The sequence below is a fragment of the Elephantulus edwardii genome, unplaced genomic scaffold, assembly GCF_000299155.1.
Source record: "Elephantulus edwardii isolate Elephantulus edwardi_28Jun2011 unplaced genomic scaffold, EleEdw1.0 scaffold00077, whole genome shotgun sequence".
NCBI lineage: Eukaryota > Metazoa > Chordata > Mammalia > Macroscelidea > Macroscelididae > Elephantulus > Elephantulus edwardii.
Window position 1 is genome coordinate 8,214,498 of NW_006399827.1, and position 23,593 is coordinate 8,238,090.

General features: G+C 49.3%; 1 protein-coding gene across 1 annotated transcript in view; it reads left to right on the forward strand.

Annotated features, from left to right (window-relative positions):
- SPAG9 (sperm associated antigen 9) overlaps positions 1–16,896 on the forward strand; it is a 171,028-nt gene extending 154,132 nt beyond the window's left edge. The window contains exons 28-29 of the mRNA XM_006889279.1: positions 13,301–13,305; positions 16,885–16,896. The gene's annotated coding sequence lies outside the window, so the exon portion shown is untranslated. The remainder of the gene's footprint in view (positions 1–13,300; positions 13,306–16,884) is intronic.
- The last annotated feature ends 6,697 nt before the right edge of the window (positions 16,897–23,593 follow it).

Here is a 23,593-nt window from a genome sequence, read left to right on the forward strand (position 1 = left end):
AAAAAAAAAAATTAAACAAAAAATTAAAAAGTACTCTTATAGGAAGAAAGAAGGGATACACAAAGATTGTTATTTTGTTATGCTTGGGTTATGTGTGGGGCTGAACCATATCAAATTGCCACTATTTGACCATTGCCAAGCTACAAAAAGGGCAATGGTATGTGCATCAGCTCAGTACTACTGTTAAATGCAGGCTCAAAATCTCTGTGAGGCAAAGGGAGACTGTTCTCTTTCCGAACTCAGTTTTAAGAGTGTTTTCTCTAACTCATGTGCATTTAAACTTTTGAAATAGGAATGAATATCTTAATTGCTACACTTTATGGAGTAAAACATTTTGAGCACAACAAATGCAGCACATGACTTCGCAGATTAAGTGTGTTTGCATAGGAAAGGTTAAAATGCAGCTTCGCAGCTGCTGTGGCGTGCATTTCTTGTAAAGGTCTTCCTGTATTTGAGAACAGACCCTTTAACATAGGCTGCCTTAGTAACAAAACAAGACAAATATCTCATAATATTAACTGTTGTAAAGAACGTGTGTCTTGCAAATGCTGTGGAACTGAATATTTATTTCCTTGTGAGTATTATGATGGTTACCAAAGGACTCAACCAGGTTTCGGACTTGTCTTAACTGATCATGTTGAGAAAGGGCCTCATTTGGTCCCAGTTTGTAATATGGAAAGAGTAAGAGGAGAGAGGAGTAAATGTGGAAATCCTAAATGCTTTCCTAACAGGGTTATGCTATATTGTAACACTAAATGTCTTTTTTTCCATTTCTTTTAAAAAAATAAGTTTTTATTATTAATTTTGTCAAACTTTTCTCAGTATTTGAATATATTTTAACCATTTATGTCCTAAATTTGTTCTTTGTCTTGGAAATTTTATCCCAAACTTCACTTGCCTCTATAATATGAAAAATGGGTACCCCAGTGTCCCACTTACTGTCTGTTAGAGGCTGAGGCTTCATTTCCGTGAGCAAAAAAGCTCATTTAGCAATGTAGTTATTTCAGTATTTATTTCTATTATGGAATCCCTGGGGTTCAGAATGTAACTTTGTACATGAAATCTCTATAAATATGTATATGAAACATGTATGAGGTTGAGTGTGTTTTGTTGGGGTTCTGCCTTTCCCAAGGATGCCTCTAGGTTCTTGTTGAAAGTCACATAATCTCCCCCATCATACCTGTCACTTCTGCGGGTCAGGACTATCACTATTTGGTGGTGGCTGAAGGTGAATGGTGAGAATAAGCATGAAGAACACGCCGGCTTAGCTCACGTGTTGGAACCCAGCAATTGTGCTTTCTAGAAATGCGGAAGCTCTGAGTCACGGTCCACACATGGCGCTCAGTAACAGCAAGCAGGCTGGACTGGAGGGTTTAATAATACGGTGTGCTTACTTGGGATCCACTTGGGAGAGACTCTGAAAGGAAGGCAGCTCATTGCGAATGCATATTCAGGGCAAGCGGTGTTTTAGTGGATTGTTTTATGTTGACAAGAACCGTGGACTTCTAACATGAAGAAGGTAAGAGTAGCCCTGAAGGGCCAAGATGAAGGGCACAGCCGTCTGTCCAGTGAGGTGGGTACTCAAGAATGTAACCAACAGCCCGCCTGGCTCAGTCCTAGACATTACAGGGCTTTCCTGTAGTTGCCCCTTAGTCCTCTAGGCCCTTTTAAGTCATTGTCTTAGAAACTGATTTGTCCTCCTTCAGTCATTGTCCTGATCTCTAGTGAGAGGCAAGAGTAGCACTGGGCGATAGGGAAGATCAGATCTCATTTTGTTGCAGGAACCAGGGGACAGGGCAGGAGCATCGACCTTGGAACTGAAACTGTAGCCCACGGTCCCCCTCCTCTGGAACTGGCGTCCAGACCTCCGTGGCGCAGAATTGCTTCCGAGCCTCTGAGCGCATCCCTAAGCAGCCTCAGGCCTCCTGTATTCTCTGTCGGTGGGAAAACCCCTGTCGATCACACCCAGCTGGGGACTTCATTCTCAGCAGCTGTCAATGTGTTTAAAAAGCCCATCACACTTCTCAGAATGTGTGTATAAGGCGATTTCATTTTCAGTTGTGAAGGTTAGAAACAAAGAAGACTCAGTAGTTGTACGGTAATGTGGTCTTGGTGATAGACACAGTGCCAGAGACCACGTGAGGGAATTCTGCAAGTTGTACAGCTAAACCAGATCGTTGTTGGGTGGAGTCCACGAGTCAGAACTGGCTTCGTGGCATTGAGTTTTAATTTGGTTTGTTGTTGGTCTTTTTTTTTATGACTTATTCATTGCATAACTCTTCAACAGCATAAGCCATGACAGTGTGTGGACCTCACCAGATGGAGTCCACAGAAATAAAATTGACAATGACAATGTCTGTGGAAAAGGTGATGAAGAAGCTCAAGTCAGAACAAGGCCAGGGGCTGACTGTAAAACAGACCACCAGTTTCTCATACAAGTTCAAGTTAAAGCTGAAGACAATGAAACCAGTCCACAAGAACCAAAGTAAAACCTGAAGTATATCTCACTGGAATTTAGAGAGCTCCTCAAGAATAGATTTGATGCACCAGAGACCAGACAAGTTGTAATACATAAAGCCAAAGTGCATTAAAAAGGCATGAAAGAAAGAATATTAAATGTATGTCAGCGGAGATTCTGAAACATGCTCTTAAATGTAGAATAGTGAAGCGAACTGAAGAAATGAGAGCTGAAAAGACTTCAGAGGGTGGAGAAGACAGAAGTACAGGAATACCTGGCTTCATTTTGTAGACGCTGTATTTTCCTCCATTTATTGAAGTTTTGTGGCAACCCTGCTTCTACCAGTGCCATTCTTCCAGTAGCATGTACTCAGATCCGTGTCATGATGCTGCTTTGGTAGCTTGCAGGATTTTGTTGAACTCATAACATTAATGTTACGTGCTGTCACGTTGAAGCTGACTCATAGCTGACCCTCTAGAGGGTTTTCCAAAGCAATAACTCACAGAAGGAGATTGCGCTTCTTTCTCCCATGAAGCAGCTCATGGATTTGAACTGCATCCTTTTAGGCTGTCAGCACATGTGCTACAGTCGTAGATTGCAAACATAACTTTTATATGCACTGTTCTTGATGTGTACCAAAAAGTTGGAACCACCCCATAGCTGACTTCAGCAGCTTCTCAAAGACAGTTAATCGCACGGGAGGACTTGATTCTTCTTCCGTGGAGCAGCTGGCCGCCTCTAACCACGTGCCTTTGTGATCGCAGCGCAGCTTCTTGCCACTAGGCCACCAAAGCTCCCTTATATACACTGGGCAAACAGAAAACTCACATGACTTATTGCCGTATTCACTTTATCGTGCCCTGGAACGTAGCCCACAATATCTCTGAGGTATGCTAGTAATGAAATGTGCAAAGATCTGGAGTTAAAAAACCAAAAAGGAAGAACACTCTTAGTATTTCTCCAGCTGACAAAATATTGAAGCTGTGAGTTAGAACAGTGAAGGATTCTTGAGGCAAAATACTGAACAATACAGTGCATTATCAGAGGATGGAAGAACCCATTGTACCAAAAAGAATTGGTCAACACTCAGCAATTTCAGGGGGTAACATATGATCAAGAATTCATGGTATTGAGCCACACTGCACTGCAGGACTCCAGAAATCAACAGGATAGGAAGTGAGGTGCTTCAAGAAACAGATGCAGTGTTATGAGCACCCGCTCATCTAAATGAAGCAATTTGGGAGACAGCTACCTGGCCAACTGACCAGTAGAGATTGATATTTGTGCCCATTCCTAGGAAGGGTGATTTCAAACAAAATGTGGCAATTATTAATATCATTTTAGAGTGCTGTAAAATGTTGAAGATAATTAAAAAAGTTATAGGAGTTTTGTTTGTTGTTTTAAGTATAGACAGGAACTGCCAGAAATTCAAGCCATTTTCTAGTGGCGTGATACAAGAGCTGTCACTGCTGACGTCAGGTGAGTCTTGACTGGAAGCAGAGAGTATCAGATGTTTACCTGTGCTTGTGTTGGCTATGCAAAGGAATCCACCTGTGAATCATAACAAATTTTGGATAGCATTGCAAAGAAAGAATTCCAGAGCACTTAATTAGTGCCGATGCAGAACATGTCCATAGATGATGCTCGGACAGAACGAGAATATAGGGCATCCTTTAAAATCAGGAGAATGTCTTTGACCATCCGTATTGACTCTGTGCTGAGCAAATAATCTGGAGCGTATGAAGAAGGATGTGGCATCAAGATTGGAGGAAGACTTATTCATAACCTGCCGTATAAAGATGGCCCAGCCTTGATAGCTGAAGGTGAAGAGGAGAGGACTTGAAGCACTTACTGAAGAAGATCAAAGACAAGTGTGAAAAAAAAAAATCCTCAGACTGAACCGAAATGCAGCATCACAGTAAGCAATGAAAAGAACGACAAAGATTTCTTTCTTTCAAGGATTTTATTTCATTGGCTTCACAGTCAATGGCTGTGGAAGCTGCAGTCAAGAAATAAAAGGAAGTACTGCACTGAGCACATTTCCTGTCTAAACCCAAAACCAGCATTTTAAAGACTACCTTGTTCCTGACCCAAGACATGGTATTTTCAGTCACCTTGTTTGTATGGAAAAGCTAGACAAGAAATGAAGATTGACTGCCTTTGGGTTATGATGCTGGCAGAGAATACTGAGCCTGTGCCATGGACTGCCAGAGGAATGAACAAATCTGTTTTGGAAAAAGTGCAGCCAGTGCCCCTTAGAAGTAAGGCTGCTAAGGCTTTGTCTGGGTACTTTGGGCTTGTCACCAGGAGAGCCAATTCCTGGAGAAGGACACCAGGCTTGCTGAAGAGGAGGATCAGCGAAAGAAAGACCAAAGGTGGATGGGCACAGTGGCTGCAGCAGTGGGCTCCGGCATGGCAGCGACCGTGAAAGAAAGTACAGGAGTTGGCGTTGTTCTGTGTTGTGCAGAGGGTTGTTGCAAACAACAGCAGCTACACAGTGACCACCAAGCAAATAACATTTCCTCCCTCTTTTTTTCTTGTACCATTGAATTGATCCAACTGGCACAGGAGGCGATTTCCTCTCGTTCTCCAGCAGAGCACCTGGTGCATTTGAACTGCATGCCTTTGGAATTGCAGCACAGCTTCTTGCCACTAGGCCACCAGAGCTTAAGCAAATCATTTAAACACGGCTTCTATTAGGACATAGTTTGCACATTCTACCCCAAACCTACTGACTTGGACTGTTTATAGAGAGCCTTTTGCCACCTTAGCCATCTGTAAAGTGTCCTAGGCAAATGTGATAGAGATTGAGGGATACTGTCTTAATATCTTCAGATCTTAGTTCTACAGTTTTGTTGAAGGAGGTGGCTTAACTGTGTTTTTAAAAAAAATCCTAGCTGTAATTCTTTGTCCTGTGACCTTGGTTCTAATGTGCTCTGGTTTGTTGACTGCAGAGACTGAAACAATACCTGACTGCAGGCCCAATAGTTTACTGTTTAAACATTCCAGGTGGGTAGGATTTGATTTCTTGGGATTTCCAGTTTATCAGAGTGACACATACAAAAGATGTCAGATAACTCAGGTCCTTTTAACCACAGACAAGCACAGCATCGAGTGTTCTGATTTCTCCTTCCAGAATGAGGGGACATATGCAATGATGGAAAAACATTTTAAAAACATTGTTAATGTTTTCAAAAGAAAAATCATAATAAGGGGACAGACAAGCCCAGGCTTGGGAGTAACTCTTTGCCCCCCTTCCCCTTTTCCACGAAATTTGATTAAAAGCTGCAGTTCTCAACCAAGCCAGGGGAGGGAGGAGTGGCCAAAATCACCCTGGAAGGCTTTCTAGATAGGAATTTATTTCTCCTTCTATTCTTCTCAGAAAAATGGGGAGTTGTGCTGGCAGTCCAAAAACAGGCGATTCAGATCTGTCATCATCTTCTCAGAAGAAAGATGGGCAAATCTCCTTTCGTGCAGTTTACAGCCTCTGAAAACTCTCTGGAGAATCTATGGATCAGTTCCAACCGAAAGGCAATGAGGCTAGTTAGTTAGGAAGCTCTAGTAGCAAAGCCAAACCCACTAGCAACTCCGTAGAAAAAAGATGTCCAGTCTCCTATGTAGTTTACAGCCTCCAGAAACCCAGTGGAGAGGAAGATAGGAGTGAGTTCCAACTTGACAACGATGAGTTGTGAGATGATTAAAGTGTGGTGGTTTGTGTCTTTTTTTTTTTTTCAAACTAGTGCATCTGGGAGGGAAAAATAACCAGAGGCTGCTGAACGAGCTAGCTGTGTAAGCGGGACTTGAGAGCAGCCCAGCTGGATTCACATCTGTTTCCCAGAAGCACAGAGCTTCATTCATTCTTGCTCTTTATAATCTGAATGTGATGACCCACCAGCAGGCTCACTCCAGGTTCAATCCACTACACTTTGCCTTTTGGTTCACAGATAAGGGATGTTTGAGCTTCTTTGAACTTACTGCTACATTAAAAGCTTAAAGTGACAGTTTCATTTGCCATTGGTCTATATTCACTGGACAATTTTTCACGGGGGGGGGGGGAGAAAAAAAGCTATAAGCCTTTAGTTGTTAACATGACTAACTTCTGTTTGTGTAATATCTAACACTTTTTAGAAACTCTTCCTCGATTCACATGTGATCCACGGAAGCAGCCTTTTGTGAGTCTTATCATTATCCTAGGTGATTCAGAAATCTGGCCAGAGGAGGGGCCTCGCCTCTCAGTAAACAAACCCAAATAAGATAAAGGCTCAGGGCCCACTTGGAGGGCATGACCAGATCCACTGGGCACTAGGGGGTGCTGGAGGGTACTGAGGAAAACACTAGGTCCAAGGCCTGGGTTTCAGTTCTGGTTCTACCATTTCCTAGTTTTGTGACCTTTCATTAGTCACTTGTCAATTATTTTATTTCGCTTTGGATCCATAATCAACACCTATGGTAACAGCAGTCAAGAACTCAGAAGACGTGTTACCTTGGGAAATTTGCTGTCAGGGACTTTGAAAGTGCTGAAGAGTGGAAATTTCAGTTTAACAATTAAGGTGTGCCCAATCCAAGCTATGGCATTTTCACTTGCCTCATAGGCATCTGAAAGTCAGACAATGAATAAAGACTGAAGAAGACTTGTGCCTTTGAACTACGATGTTTGTGAAGAGTTGACTGTCCCATGGACCAAAAGAAGAAACCAATCTGTCTTGGAGGAAATGCAACCAGGGTTCTCCTGAAAGGCAGGGTGATGAAAGTTCATCACACATAAAGTTGGGTGTGTTGCACTGGTCCTTGGAAAAAGACAACACACTTGGAAAATTGGAGAGACAGGGCAACTGAAGACCGTCAGTGAAATGGGTTCACTAAGTAAGTGCAACCGTGCACTTGAACATGATAGTGATTGTGAGGATAGTACAGGTTACAGCATCATTTCAATCTATTTACAGAGTCGCTAGGAGGCCTCATCAATAGCAACAGTGCAATAACAACATTAGTCACTTGACTGTCCAGTTGCCTTGAACACGAAAAAGAGAATTACATTTCCAAAGGGCTAAATAATGTGCGTGACGGCAACCAGTATGCTCTTAGCCCATAGGAGGCCCTTGGCAACAGACTTTGTAGATGCTGGGTATAGACATAGTTCCTGCACTCAGGAGTTGGTGAGCAGAGGGATGTGGACGTGGAAATGAGGACGTGTAATCAAGTACTCTACTTGAAAGAGGAGTTGATATGGTTTCCACTTTGGCTATTTTGTAATATGATGATCACAAGAGACAATATGAGCTGCAGTACCTGCGTAATGCAGAATCCGCTCATTCATCCCTTTGTCCAGGCCTTGTCTGTCTCCAAATATCTCGGGCCTGTTACACCTTTTGTTGTTGTTTTGTCCTGTGAAGTCAGAACCGACTCATAGCTGACCCTGCAGCGAGTTTTCAGAGACAGTAAATCACATGGGAGGAGGTTGCCCATCCTTCTCCCACCAGAGGAGCTAATAGACTTCAACCCTTGTACCTGTTAGACCCTCCTTTTCCTTATCACCCTCTCTAACATATGGGAGTGTCCATGAATACTAAATACACGGGATCCACATTCCCTCTTGCATCTAAGAGTTCTTTTTTTTTTTTTTTGCTGTGCAGACAAACGAAGGACACACCAGAAAGGTAACAGTAGTAATAAATGTGGCACCTAAGTACTTTCAAAACATTTAATACCTGTTTCTCATGATGTCTTATTAAAAGAAAACTCACAGTCACTGCATAAAAATGTGCCAAAAGCAAACAAACAGGACTCAGATAATTCGCATCAGGTGCACAATGGGGTGTATAGTGGTGGCTAGGAGTGTTCTATGCTTCCCACGTGATTACAAAGCCTAGTGTTCCTCTCGCCCAAGGCAGACTGTAGATCTCCATCGGGGACCCGTTTGCAGGTAAACCCAGTGCAAAGACAGCAAGCAGAGTGGGGTTTAAGAAACTTTGTTTCCTCACTAGTGATAATGTTTCTCATTCACAGGCTTGTTAAATGGTGAATGGGATAAGAGAAAGTGCTACACAGCAGTTAACAAAAACAAAACAACAAACCCCATCTATGCTTCCCTCACTCGGAAGCCTTGATATTTTGTCTTTCTCTGTCAAGCTTTGGGCTTCACCCAGATGACAATGAGCTTTGAGGATTTTCAACCTTGATGCTCCTATTTGCCTGTTGCTGCATGTTTGCCTTGCTTATGGTTCTCTGAAGGCAACCATTGACAGTTCTGTCTGGGAGCATTTACATTCAAGTTTGGCATGTTATCCAATAGGCCCATGTTGATTCTCGAGCGATGCTCCCCTGAGGAGCCTGGCCAGAGCTGAAAAGAAACTGGACAAAGATGTTTCGAAGGCCCTGGGGCCCAGCCCTGGGCTTTACCCAATTCAGAGTTTGTCAGGCAATCCTCCCCTATCAAGGCCATGTTTCTGGGACACCAAGTTAACAGCCCTTCCACCTGACAACTCCCATGATATGATGTGAGCCAGAAGCTAGCATGTAGCCCCTTCCCTGCCAGTGGGCTAACAATTTCTCTGGGACAATCCCTCGGTCTAAGAGGGTCTTGACTCGGGTGTGCTCCAAGGCTACTTCTCTGTGGTACATCGTCTCTGTTAATACAGATCTCAGTAGTTTGGCTTTCATGCCCAACTAACTCCTAACATTCACAAGTGTACATGGGACCTTAAAGGAGGGCATTCAAACAGCCTGTACCTCCTGCTTAAAGCATAAGTTTACCCCAAAGGAGGAGCTCTGGTGGACTAGTGGTAGGAAACTGTGCTGGAATCCCAAAGGCACGCGGTTCGAATACACCAGCTGCTCTGTGGGGAAAGGATGGACAATCTCCTGCATGATACTGTCTTTGAAAACCCACTGGAGGGTCAACTATGGTTCGGTTCTGACTCGATGGTACACAACAACAACAACCCCAAAGGCATCAAGAATCACTGCTTTGGATGGGCATGACAGGCCCCATAAGGAGAGACAATGCTGTGTCCTCTGGAGCCTGAGGGAGGAGCTTCTTTTCCCTCAGGTCTTGAGTGCCCATCTTTGCCCTCTTAAACCTGGGGAGGAATCTCCACCACTTCACTTTAGCATGGCGTCTGAGCCTTCAGGGAGCTGCTTCCTAAGTCCCCTTTGGCCTCACCTGGGAAAGAGTAATGAAGCTTAATTAAGTAGAAACCTGGCTTCCCAATAGTACCTCCTCCCAGGGAATGAGGGAGTGAGGAGTGCCTAGAGAAGAGGAAATGAACTTGCTTGATAAGCTGCCTTGCCAAGGAGAAGCGAGGCTCTACTCCCTTTTGAACACGCAGTGATACCATATTGGACTCCCACAGGTTAGCAGCACAAACCCACCATCCCTCCCCTTCACCCTCGCTGCGCTGACCACCCTAGTGGGCACGGAGGATGCTTCTTGTTCTTAGGTGCCATCGAGTTGAGTACGACTCAGCAACCCTACAGACAACAGCCTTGAACTCTGTCCTATCCTGTCATCCTTATCATTGCTGGTACACTTTAACCCATTGCTGCAGTCACTCTGTCAGTCCATCTTATTGAGGGTCTTCCTCTCTTTCGCTGACCCTCCACCTTCCCAAGCATGATATCCCTTTCCAAGGAATAGCCTCTCCTAGCAACAAGTCCAAATACGCGAGACGAAGCGTTGTCATCCTTGTTGTTGTTGACTGCTGTCGAGTCGAGCACAACTCATGGCGACACTATGAACAAAATGCCTTGTAATCCTTACTGAGGGTCAAATTGTCCAGAGAAGGTGGACCAGTTCACTAACAACCACGCTTACATGCAGGCTGCCTCTAGCCAACAGCAGAGATCAGGCTGGAACTCTTGATTCTTAGTTCTCTTTCCACCAGGCTGCATCTAGATTCTCAGAGACCTGAGTTCTCACTCCTCTCAGTTCACCAGGAGTGAGGCGAACACCTTTTCTCGCCTCTGACCAAGGCTGTCTACAGCCCAGGGACTCCACAGGAGGGCCTTGGTCCAGAGCCCGGACCCTTGCCGAATTGAGTGAGTCGGGGCTGATGTGGGTGAAAGAAACATTGTCCCGAGGGATGAAAGAGGTTTTTTTTTAAGGGCTCCCCGCCACCAATTTCTGGTCTTTGAAGTTGTGGAGGAATGTCTCCCGCTGCCGTCTCTGAACAAGGCGAAAGGAAATGTCATGGAATCAGCTTAGTGAGTGGCTTCAATAGAAACTTCATCCAAGGCCGATAATAAATAGGAGTTACATAACCCAGCGGGTCACAGCACTAACTAAGCCCTTTATAGGCCATCAATCCACATTTATTTCCTGGATTTTATAACTGCTGCTGGAAAGGAAAAAAAGGAGGAGGTGAGGATTAGGGGGAGAGAACCTATGTGACTGGAATAAGCCTCCAAGCCCGCATGGCGGCTTTCGCCACAGGCGGGCGGGCGGGCCAGTGCCGGAGGCTCAGCTGAGGCCCAAGCTGCGGAGAAGCCCCGAGCTTCAGACTGCTCACTGCGGGGCCCTCGGTTTTCAGAGATGGCTGAGCTGGAAGAGCCCTAGGATCCTGTGAGTCAACACGAAGGCAAGCGAGCAAGGATCATCCTCTCCGCCACCACCATCAGTGCGTGCTGCTGGAATCTGTGTGCTGTGCTCCATGGAGGACAAGAGCTTGAGCACACGGAGGGGGCAAACATGCGCCTGGACGGCACTCTTCCAGGAAGAAGGTAAGGGCAGACTGACTCAGCCATCCAGACACCCGGCATGTGGTCCAGGCCACAGGGACAGGGTTAGGGAGTCAGGCATCAGACATCTATAGCATTTTGAGTCCAACGTGTGTGAAGAGGAGTGAGATCTGGAGATGTGTTGCATTGGGAAAAATATGCTATCAGGGACTTCTCTAAAATCCTGGAGAGCAATGATGTCAGCTTGAAGATTAAGGTGCACCTGATTCAGATCATGGTCTTTGCAATCACTTGATATACTAAAATCTGGACAAAGAATAAGAATGACAGAAGAATAATTCATGGCTTTGACTGTGGAATTGGAGAAGAGTGCTGCATCTCCCATGGCCCGGCAAAAGAAGGAACAGGTATGTCTTGGAAAAGGTGCAGCCAGAGTGCTTGAAGCAAGAACAGCAAGGCTTCATCTCTGGACATGTTGCTAGGAGAGGCTATTCCTTGGAAAGGGACATCATGCTTGGAAAGGCGGAGGGTCAATAAAAGAAAGGAACGCCTTCAACAAGATAGATGGATTGACATGGTGACTGTAGCAATGGGTTCAAGTGTATCATAGTTGGTGAGGAGGGCACAGGATAGGACAGGATTCAACTCTGTTGTTCATAGGGTCTATATGAGTCGTAAGCGAGTCAATAGCATCTAACAACAACAACAACAACAACATCCGAGAGGTCTCGAGGGTGCAGCAAGGCCAAATATAAAAGTGTAACTCCAGCTGGCAAAGCCCGTTCAAGGTCCTTCCCACACCACGTGGGGCCATGGCGATCCTGCCACCAGGGGGCGCCCTGCACACAGCTGGCTGAGAAAGGGAAGGGCCTGGGGAAAGGGAGATTGTCAGAGGTTGGTGACTTGGAGAAATAACTGGGCGTTGGAAGGGAGTTGGGACACTAGAGGGCTAAGAACCCCTGGGAGGGGCCTTTGCTGAACTGCAGCCAAGACTCCCTGGGTCCTAGGCCCAGAACCATTGGAAAGATGCCCACTTGAGGCCCAGGCAGCCCTCCCCCAGCCTGGCACTTCTACAGGAGAAGCTGGCAGGCCAGGGCGGCCTGGGCAGGGACAGTGTCAGTGAGGGACAGAAGCTGGCAGGCAATCACAGTATCCTCAGCCCCTGGGGACTGGCAGTGAGCTACGCTAGAGCAGAAAAGATAGAGAAAGATCAAGTGCCACATGGCAGGTTGGAAAGACTAAAATGTTTCCTCCAAGAAGAGCACCCGTGGGCAGCAGGGTAGGCCCACAGTGTGGCCCTTTTTATTTGTACTTCACCAGGCCCCTGTCCTTTGGCCTTCTCCCTCCTCTGGGGCCTTTGCCCTGCCACACACTGATACTTCTTCGTTTTCAGAAGCAGCTGCATGCCTGGACTTGTCCTGGAGTCAGTCGGTTTCCACAGCCGCATGGAGGCTCCACCCCTCCCCAGACCAAGACCATTGCTGAGGTGTGAAGGTGGGCGCGTCTTCCCTGGTGGCATACTCCCTGTTGGACACTTGGGCCAAACTGAGCCTGGGTATTGAGGCTTTTAACCCTCAGACTCAACAAGCTTGGCCTGACCCTTCAGTGTCCCCCAGTAGTAATTTGTTGTCAGTTATGGCAGACTTGAGTCTACAAAGACTTGGGTCTCCAGAAAGATAGTTCTCCACAGGGTGTGGGGCTCCTGATCTGGGGACACCAGTCCCTTCTCCAGGGGCGGGGGGACAGTTAGGGGGAAGGAAGCAACTTACAGTGATCTGGGGAGAGGAGACACTTGCCCCATTCACCCCCAAGGCGGAGGAGAACAAGTTAGGAAGAGCAGCGAGGCTGTTAGGGATTGTAGCTCAGGGGGCTCAGTGGCAAGTAGTTATTTTGCTGACCCAAAGACACAGGTTCAAATCCACCAACTGCTTTGAGGGAGAAAGATGAACATTCTCCTCCCATGTGACTGACTGCCTCTGAAAACCCACTGGAGGCTCATCCTGGGAGTTGATTTATCACTATGTCATGACACATAACAGCAACAACAAGATGCCGGTGATTAGGAATGGGCTGTCTTTATTGTGTGAATGAATCAGGATTGGTGTAAAGTGTATCTAGAGTGCAGCTCTTTGGAGCTGTAAAATCAAACAATCCCACAGAGGGGAGATGGGGTACAACACATCTGGTGATCTCTAAGGAACCAGTAGAAGCTGAAGTAACAAGGACCTTCCTTCCTGAGAGCCGATAAAGCTTTCTCCTAGAGCTAGTGTTCTGAAGTAAGACTTCTCATTGCGTATATATATATAGATGACCCTCCAGTGCATTTTCTGAGGGTATAAATCACACAGGAAGAGACTGCCCGACTTTCTGTCACAGAGCAGCTGGTGGATTTGAGGATTTGAACAATTATTACCTTTGGGTTGGCAGTACAACTCTTTACCCACTAGGCCACCCAGCTTCATAAAAAAGGGAGCTCTAGTGAGTAAGGGAGCTTAGTGGAAAGAGGCTGCACTGTGAGCCCGAAGGCACAAGCGGTTCAAGGTCACCAGCCGCCCAATGGGAACAGGACAGGAAATCTTCTTGTGTGATTAACTGCCTCTGAAAACCCGCCAGAGGGTCAGCTATGGGTTGGTTCCAAGTCCATGGATCGACAGTACGCAACAACGAGTAAGAAGTTGTGCTGCCAAACCAGAGGCAGGCAGTTCAAATCCACCAGCTACACAAACTTTGAGTTGGTTCTGGCTCAGTGACAATGAATCCATGAGTTGAGAGCCTCATAAACTGTGAGGAAAATCCATTCGTGTTTGTTAAAGTCTGTGGTGTCTCTGTTGCAGCAGCTCTCGGTAAGATTGTTTCCCTCCCGACTGCACTCAAATCAGCCCTTCCTCTAGGCTGGGCCTTCAGGCTCTGAAGGAGGGGACGCCTTTACTGCCCATCTTGTACACTTTTTCCACAAGCACAGGTGGAGGGGGGGTTCAGTCTGTAGAGGGTCAGGGTCAGGTGGGCGGAGCACTGAGTCCTGATCAAATTAGGGTGCATTCTGAGTCTGCTCCAGAACCTGCTCTTTCCTGGTTTGTAGGGTGCTTGATAAAAGGAGCAAAGGACTATTCCAGAAAACTGGCCCAAGCAGGCTAGGGCAGCAACACCTGGATCATTTCAGAGACTTCTCGTATGAAGGTCAGGGAGGGTCAAGCATGCACCCTGTCACGCCTGTCTCCCAGCCAACAGCCCCAGGCTGAGGAAGGCTTCAGACAAGGATGGCCCCATGCAGCCATGACTGCCATGGTCTTGCTGTGCCAGGCATGGTGCCAGAGCTGGACAATGACTCAGGTGAACAGGGGCAAAAAATTGATGCCTTTGAACTGTGGTGCTGGAGATGAGTGCTGAATAGCCTATGGACTGGCAACAGAACAAACCTAAGTCTTGAAGAAGGTGCAGCCAGAGTGCTCCTTGGAGGCAACGATGGAGAAGCTTCATCTCGCGTACCTTGGGCACGTTGTTAGGAGAGGCTACTCCTTGGAGAAGCACATCTTGTGTGGCAGGGTGAGGGACAGCAAAAGAGAGGAAGCCCCTGAGTCAGGCAGACTGACGCGGGGACTACAGCAGTGGGCTGAGTGTGTCAGAGATTGTGAGGTTGGTGCAGGAGCAGACAGGACGCCGACCTGTTGTTCAGAGGGTTGCTGTGAGTTGTGCTTAACAAGAAGAAGCCTCACAGCACCTGTGAGAGGCCAGGTCGCCATCTGACCGGTGACTGACCACGGAGGCTTCGCGCTCGATTGTTCCTTGTTGGTCCTGTATTCTGGAGGAAGTTCAGTTGCACCTCTGGCCTCCACCTGAGCTGCCACTGTCACCCCCCACCCCATGTGACAACTGGAAATCTCTCCAGGTATTGTCACATATCTCACAGAGGTAGCATGGGTCTGTTTGAAAGACACTGTCTTAAAGGAGGCACTCGATGGGACAAGATGGGCCCAGTCGTGAACCTGGATTTTTAGATTTTAAAGAGTCTCCCTTGTTGGTGTTTGTTTATTTGTTTGTTTGTTTGCTTTTTGGTGTGGCCTCACTGGGGTGAAAGTTTCCTTTGGAAATCTGATGAACTGGTAGCTTAGTGGTGAGGAGTTCGCTACCCACCCAAAGGCACGCGGTTTGAATTCAAACCCATCCATAGATGGGCAGTCTCCTCCCGTGCAATGCACTGCCTCTGAAAACCTGCTGGAAGGTCAGCTATGGGTTGGTTCTGCCTTGATGGTACACAACCACCCTCCATATCATGAAGGTGAGGATTCATTGGTGCAGTAAAGGCGGAGAATATGGACAACAAGCCAGGCATGCCGTAAACTGAGCCTGCAGAAGGCCCTGGGGCCTAGGAGCATGTGTGTGTGTTGGAGAGGTATGTGAGGGGGCCTGCCCTGTTTGGATACCTGGCATGTGCACCAGCCAGGCAGCTGTGCCAGATCAACGTGCTGAACTCACTCATCACTTGCAGCCGAGAGCCCTGACTCACAGCTGGCAGGACATGACCTGCAGTCATCCCATCCCAGAAAATATCTGCCATGGCTGAGTGACCTCAGCACTTAAGCAGGCAGGCCTGCCCCTGAATTCAGGCAGGAGGAGCTGGGAGGTGAACCAGGAAGGTGAACTTTGTTCAGGCCCCAGCACCTGATGGCAAGGGACGGGAGAAAAAGGCGGTCGACCAGGTGGAGTGCTTCACGCCTGCAGGAGCCTCCACCTCCTCTGCTCTGTAACGTGATGTAAAAACCTGGAGCCCAAACCCAGACGTCTGCTCTGGGACCAGCTTACTCAGCTGTAAAATTGAGACCAGATCACCTCTAAATCACACACAATGAACATTTCCTCTGTGGTGTTGCGTATGCATATGTTCTATCAGTACCCTACATACGTGCATTCAGGCAGCACCCTGTGAAGCTGGGACTGGGGACTGATGAGGCTCAGAGAGGTTAAGTTGCTTGTCCAACATCACACAGCCAGTAAGAGGGGGAAGAGGGGTCAAGTGCCAGGTCAGGCCCAGCTGTGTTGTTGGGGATGAGGGCAGTGTAGGTGAGCGGATGACGAGGCCGTGACAATGTGCGTCACGGGGGACGGAAGAGCCATCTGACAATGCGCATGGGCAGGGCAAGGCATGCAACCCGGTGTGGGCAGGGGCTGGAGATGACTCTGAGGTTCAGAGCCTGGGGGCCAGGGAGGGCGGCTGCTATTAATAGAAAGAGGGAAGTCAGAGGAGGAGCAGGTTTGGGGCGAGAGGAGGATGAGCTCATTCTTAGACACGTCGAAGCTGATTTGCTCACGTGAGTGAGGCATTTAGGCCGAGACGCAGCAGAGAAACCGGCATGCACACAGACGCTCCAAAGACCAGCAGCTCCAGCATTAAAATGACCACCTCAAAGCACTGGCGTCCAGAGTTCCGGAGGGAGGCACTTCCTGGCTGAGGGTCCAGAGGAGAACGGCAGGTGCTGGGCCTGCAGCAGCCCAGGGACCAAGTTCAGATTCCACACCAGCCACTGGGGGGCACCAGGGGCACCAGGCTTAGGTGGTCCCAGGGAGAGGGGCACAGTGTCCCTGCTCTCAAGGAAGACAAGGTTTCCTCCTTCCTCTCTTGGGAGGTGGGAGGGAAGCACTCAGGATACTTGGCTGCTGCCTGCTTCCAGCCCCTCTCCCCCCCTTTCCCCAGGCCTCTGGCAGCATTTCCAGGAGTTTCTGATTAACCTTGAATCAGGTTTTGTTGGCCATAGAAACAGGAGGAGGGTAAACCCCCTCCCCACAGGGCGCCTTAGGATCGCTGGCTCTGGGGCCCGGCCTAAGGCACACAGTGTCCAGGGCGCTGGGGCCTGGTGACCTGGGCAGAGGAGCCCGGAGCAGGAGCCCAGCTGCTCGGCACCACGTGTCTCCCCTGGCATTTGCGTCAGTAGCTCTGCCCTTTGACTTTTCATTCCCTGGGAGTGGAGGGTGGAGGCGGCCCTGGCGATTAGGGCTAATTGCTTGCAGTTTGATTCCATAGCAGTTTATTGGGGGTTTGGCCGGGCTCACTGCCTCCTGGGCTGCCCACACCACCAGCCTGTTTACAGGGGTGGGGGGGTGGAGGGGGTCCCTCGGCTTCCTTCGGAAGCTGGAAAATAGAGGAAAGGAGGGGGGGCTTGGTCCGAGAGACTCCTGATTAAGTTACGCTTATAAAAGTGCTTTGAAGGGAGCTCTGGTGGCCTAGTGGCAAAAAGTTATACTGCAATCCCAAAGGCAAGCGGTTCAAATCCACCAGATGCTCTGCTGGAGAAGAAGAGACAATCTCCTCCTGTACCAGTCGGATCTGATTCGACGGTACCCACACAAAAAATAATAAAAAGTGCTTTGAGATCCCAGATGGAGGGGGTGTCCCCACACCAGGCCTGACCTACACGTTACACCCTTTGGGGACTTGATAAGGACTTTTGGGGGCAAGAAGGGGGTGCCAGCGACTTACCAGCTGCTGAATGGGGTGAGGATAGGGTGGGGTGGGAAGAGGTGGGGTTGGGATTGGGTGAGAATGGGGAGGGAGTGGGGTGAGGATGGGATGAGGTGGGATGGCATGGGAAGCTGGGCTGGGCTGGAGGGGAAGGCATGGGTGGGACGAGGTGGGGAGGGGTGGAGGTGGGGCGGTGGTAGGGCAGGTGTGAGGCCCAGGGCTCCCCTGGCCCGGGGTCCCCGCTGGTGTCCGATGTCGTCTATATTTGGCCTCAGCATTATCGACAGGCCTTCTTGGAGAGGCAGGCTGCCAGCAGGCCAGTGACGTCTCCTCCCGGGGCCTGGACTATTTTAGACCCAGGCTTGGGGGGGGGGGGCGCTGGGGGAGTTTGAGGAGGGGTTTAGGGGAACATTTCCTCCTGGCACTGGGTCAGAGGAGAGGCTGAGCGTGTGTGGCCTGAGAGTCAGCCCAGGGGCCTTTCCCCAAATCCCCTGGGCAGTTACTCAGATGTTCCGTCTGCTCAGGTTTCCTGGGGATCCCTAATCTCTGGGGCCCTGAAGGCCTGCCTCTCTGCCCACTCAGAAATCATCTCTCAAAGACAAACAGCTCCTTCCAGCCAGCTCTGAAGTCCTAGGAACCAACTCAGTGATCCCAGTGTGACTTCAGATTTCTCAGATCAGTGACTTTTCTGAGAAAACAATGGAGAGCCTGGCATGGTCATGGCATCCTATTTGCTGAGTTAAGGGCATAAAAGAGAAATGGCAAAGGAAGGTCCCTATAAACACGTCCCCACCCCCAAAATACATACACTTGAACCCAAGTGAAAATTCCTGATTGAGCAGGGTCCTGGTGACTGCATAGTCCAGGGCTGGGCTGCGAACAGAAAAGTTGGCAGTTCTAACCCACCCTGTGTCTCTCTGACAGAAAGGGCTGGAATTCCATAGATTCACCTCATACCCACTACCTTCACGCTGGCTCACAACACCCCTACACTGTAGCTATTAAACCAAAGCACAGGGCCCCACCTTTCTCCCCAAGAGCAGCTGGTGGGTTTGAAGTGCCAACCTTTTGGTTAGAAGCCCACCACTTAACCTCCTAGCAGCCTCAGAAGCCCTATGAGATAGTTCTCCAGGGGTCACATGGGGTCATTAGGAGCTGGAATTGACTCAGTGGCCCCCAACCACAGCAGTAGGCCAGCTTTGTGAAGACCTTACTATCTAGTCTTTATTTTCCTCATTTTCCTGTGAAGACCACATACTAGTCGGCACTGGGTACCCTGTCAGTGGCCCCTCCCTCTCCTTGGCCTGGGCCCAATGCCCAGGGCACCACTCTACCACCTTGTCGAGGGCACTGCCAGGCACTGGTCACTTTTGCTTCTTTACGCCTTCCTCTCCCCTCCGGGCAGATTTGCAGGATAAAGGGACAGGGAACGGTCTTCATTCAGTCCTTAGACTGAAGGTAACAATCTGGCTGCACATCCCGCCCTGCCGGCTACACTGCTGACCGGCTCACTGGGACCCCAGAGGCCACCACCGCGGGAGATGCCTTTAAACAGACCTGCTGCTCACGAGGTGCTCGGGCCTGGCCAGGGAGGGGTCAGCAATGCTGGTGCACCAGCCACCTGCCGATTTAAGACCAGTTCCCAAACCTCCTTCCTCAGTGCAGTTTTCTGTCCTATAAAACGGGCATATGAAGTCCTCATCACAGGACTAGCGTGAGGATGGAACGAGTGTCTGTGAAAGTCCTTGTGAACTATAAAGCTGTGGTGGGGGTAGTCATTAGGAGGGCGAGAGAAACTAGTAAAGGTTAAAGAAAGAACCCCTCAAAGGCTGACCTCAGCTACTGGGGCCAGAGCAAGGCTCACCCCACCCCTGGGTCTGTATCCTATTTGCTGAGTTAAAGACATATAAAAGAAATGGCAAAGAAAAGGTCCCTTTAAACACACACTCTTACTCTCCCAGGAAGCACCCAGCCTCTGGCTTGTGCTCAAAGACAGGCGTGGATGTTTAATTAAAGGTTTCTGCTAACTTAGAGTAGCCCCTCTGCATGGCGATTGATGATGAAACCCCCAAACTGCAGGGAACTGTGAGGGGGCATGCCCAAGAAGGAGCCCCTTTGAAGTGGGATGAATATGGATTTAGGGAGGATTCAATGACTAAACCTTAAAGTGTTCACGTAGAAGTAGTTTTTTAAAAAATTATTACTTATATATAAGTTCACTTTTCTACATTCATTCATTACATTATTTTCATTAAATAATTTCTGTACATTGTGTTTTGTAAAATTAATTACTGCTTTTTTGTGCTGAAGCCCAGGAACGATGTATAATTAATTCATATCCATCTTTTCTCTCTGCCTTCCTAAGTCCCCGTTGCACCTTATATATTTCTTCACCCCTCATCCCCTCTCCCCACTAATCTCTGCTCTCCTGGTGACTTCTTTTTCCTTCTTCCATACTCTGTCTCTTCCTTTCCTCAATATCGTTGTTGTTGTGTATTGTCAAGTTGGAACACAGCTGACCCTCCAATGGGTTTTCAGAGGCAGTAAACTGCACAGGAGGAGATAGTCCCTCCTTCTCCCTAGCAGAAGCTGGTGGATTCAAACTATGTATCTTTAAGTTAGCAGCACAACTCCTTACCACGAAGCCACCCTGTGGGGCACATTCATTTTCCAACACTTGTATTAGCTGTGTGGTTCCAGACTCCCCTAAGTTCTCTCATCTATAAAACAGAACCAGGGCTTCATGTGAAGGCCCTGGAGTGTGTTCAGTGGGCCCTCGCCTACCCGCTGAGGGGGGGCACTTGCATAACCACCGCCCCCACAGAGGAAGCTGAAGGACCCAAGGAAAGCCCTGGCTGAGCTGTCTCTCTGCCTCCCCCCACCCTGAGCAGATCCCAAGCCCCTGCTCCAACTCCAGCCTGCCGAGCTCCCCACCCCCCTCAGCTGCGGGGCCAGTTGTCATGAAGTCATTGCCACCTTCCCTGGCCTGCCTTCCCCCTCGCCTCCGCCCCCGTGCTGACATCCCATTTGGCAAACAGGTTGGAAAACCCGCTGACTCTTCCAGACCCCGAGTTCATTGACTGGTCAGAGCTGGCCAGCCGGCTGGCCACAGGGACCATGTGGGCCAGGGAGGTTTGCGGAGTGAGGGATGCCCTTCCAGACCTTTCTTCCCCGCCTTGAGCCTACCTCCTCCTCGCCCTCATCAAGGGAGTCCTTTAGTACACAGCCCTACAGAGACACACCTGGACAGCCAACAGGACATACTCATCCGCCACACTCGCTACACACGTCATCCCTTAAGCTCCCAAATAAACAGGTTGACATGTGATCCAATACACACGTTACCTGCGGCCATCCACTGGCCTGGGTACCCTCCTACACATGTGACCACCTCTACAGTCCTACTCACTCACTCACACAGCATGCTCTCCGCCACTCCAGAGCTTGGGTGGCCTAGTGGTAAGAAGCTGCTCTGCAATTCCAAACGCACACGGTTCAAGTCCATCAGCTTCTCCACAGAAGGACAGGCACTCTCCTCTCGTGAGATTTACAGCCTCTGAAAACACGCTGGAGGGTCAGCTATGGGTTAGTTCTGACTCTATTGCGCTCAACCACAACCACCCGCTCCCACAGCACACAGCATATGCAGCACTTCTACAAGTACTACTGGGGCGTGGCCAACACTCCCCCTCCTGATGGCCGTTCTGACCCTGGTCCTCTAGACTGGCCCAGGGGGCTCCATCTGGCCTGAGGGAACCATCCCTAAATGAGCTAGACTTCGGGTGATAGTGGAGTTTCTGAGTTCCAGAGCTAAAAATCTTCACTTCTCATTTGTGGAAACTGAGGCTCAAAGGGGATGTTTGAGTGACACAACCTAAGTCCTTCAAAGTGCTTCCAAGTGAGATCACAGCAGAAAGAGCTGGAAGCATCCAGGCTCCACTTCTCTCCCGGCCACTCCCCTAACTCCCTGACTCAGTTGTTTCCTGGGTCTCAGGGAGAGTTCCACCCATGCCCTTGGTACAAGATCATTTGAAGTACGGGGGTGGGGTCAGGGGACCTGCATTGTTGAGCCTAAGGCTTCACAGGCCTGGGATGTCCCCCCATCCTCTGTCAATGCACAGTGCAAGACTACTGTCCCACCGTGCACCCTTGGCCTGGCCCTCACTCCCGCCTCAGTTTCCCCCCATGGGACTCACATATTAAGACCTTCAGCAGTTGGCTGAGAAGTGGCTCCTTCACCGAACCTCAGGCACCAGGAATGCACTCTGTCCCCTAAACTGCCAGCAGCACAGAGCACAGGTTTGTGCCTAGAACAGTGGCTGGCACATAGCAGCTGCTCAGTGAGTGCTGAATGAATGAACAGGCCATTCCCACAGCCCAAAACCCAGCCTCTGTTCACAGCGGATCCTCAGGCCCTGCGAGGGAAGGTCTGTCTCAGATAGCTGTGTGACCTTGGGCAAGTATTTTATCTCTCTGAGCTTCAGCTGTCATCAAAGAAGAAGGGGGGGGGGGTAGCTGAAGAGTAAATTTGTATTTTGCGATTCTAATGACACACCTCTATGCCACACCACCTCCTTCCCCCGCCTTTGAAGAAGGAACCTCTTTCTGCAGATCTCCGCAGGGGAGCCCTACTTTGCATATGTAACTGCCACCCAGAACATTTTTAGGACAGGAAACAAGAGTAGCTCCTGCGGCCTTCCTGCAACCCGCACCCCACCCTCCCACCCCGCAACTCACACGTGGCTGGGTCCGCCCCAAGGAGCGACTCCAGGTCAACATCCTGCTTCCTGCTGAGCCCTGCCTTGCGCCCAGCACCCGCCCGCCCCCAGTGGGAGGGCGCACAGAGGGCTGGCTGTCCGCAGTGGGCGCTGGAGAAGAGATGCTAAACGCCCGCCGTCACCAGGCCCAGCTGAAGGTCAAGAGGTAACGTGACCCGTGGTTATAAATAACCGGGCAGCCTAGGCGGCCTAAGGCAGCGCCTGGATGTGCGCTCCTGGCTAAGGCCACTGGGTCCCGGATTGATTACCAACCCCCTCTGTCCCCCTGCTGCAGGAACCTGAATCCCTCAAGCCCGGGCGCTAGTTAAGGACAAGCAGGTGCCAGCTTCTCTGTCTCTCCTGGGAGCCGCTGAGGCAGGAAGATGATATGAAGCGCCAGAGTTCCCACTAGTCAGGCGGTAGCCCCAGGGAGATGAAGGGTGGAGAGAGGCCCGCAGGACATAACCAGGGACCCAGACGCCTGGCCCGCCCTCTGCTTACCCTTCCCGCATGTCCCCTGGCCCTCAGCCTTGTCTCACAGGCAATGACTGGAGGCAGGGAGACCCAAGGACCCCAGCTAGGGAGGAAGAGGCCTGTGGCTGCACTCAATCCTGTTTTTCAGGGCCTAAAAATCCAAGACCTGGATCTGACAGTGAGACCCCGCCACCCTATCCACTCTACCCCAGAATCTGAAAGCTGCGGTGGGGGAAGCCCCCCAGGTGGGGTAGTGAAAGGGATCAAGCTGAAGAAGGGGGAGGTGGGAGGTGGACACCTGCTTTCCATCTTTCTTTGGGCCAGGAGGGGAGGAGGTGAGTTTAACCTGCTCCAGGAGGCCTGCTTTGTTTACTTATTTTCCTTTTCATTTGGAGTTAAGCACCCAATCAGAAGATGGCACAAATCACACACATACAAGCTGAGCATGCCCAGGTAACCAGCATCCAGATGGAAGCACAGTCCTCAGAAGCTTGGTGGCCCCACTTCTGGCCTGTGTGCTGGCCTGGCCTGCTTCTGAGTATCTGTAGATGGAGCCGGGCAGTGTGTGCTGTTGTGTCAGATTTCTTTTGTGCAATTAAAATTAAGTTTGTGAGATTTGTCCATGATAATGCAAAGCCTTTGCTCTCTTTGCTGGTTTGTATTGTTGAATCAGAACCAGCTCACAGAGAAGCTTGTCCATCTTTTTCCCATGAGGTGACTGGTAGATTTGAACCACTTACCTTTGGGTTGGCAGTGTAACTCCTCCCACTTCAC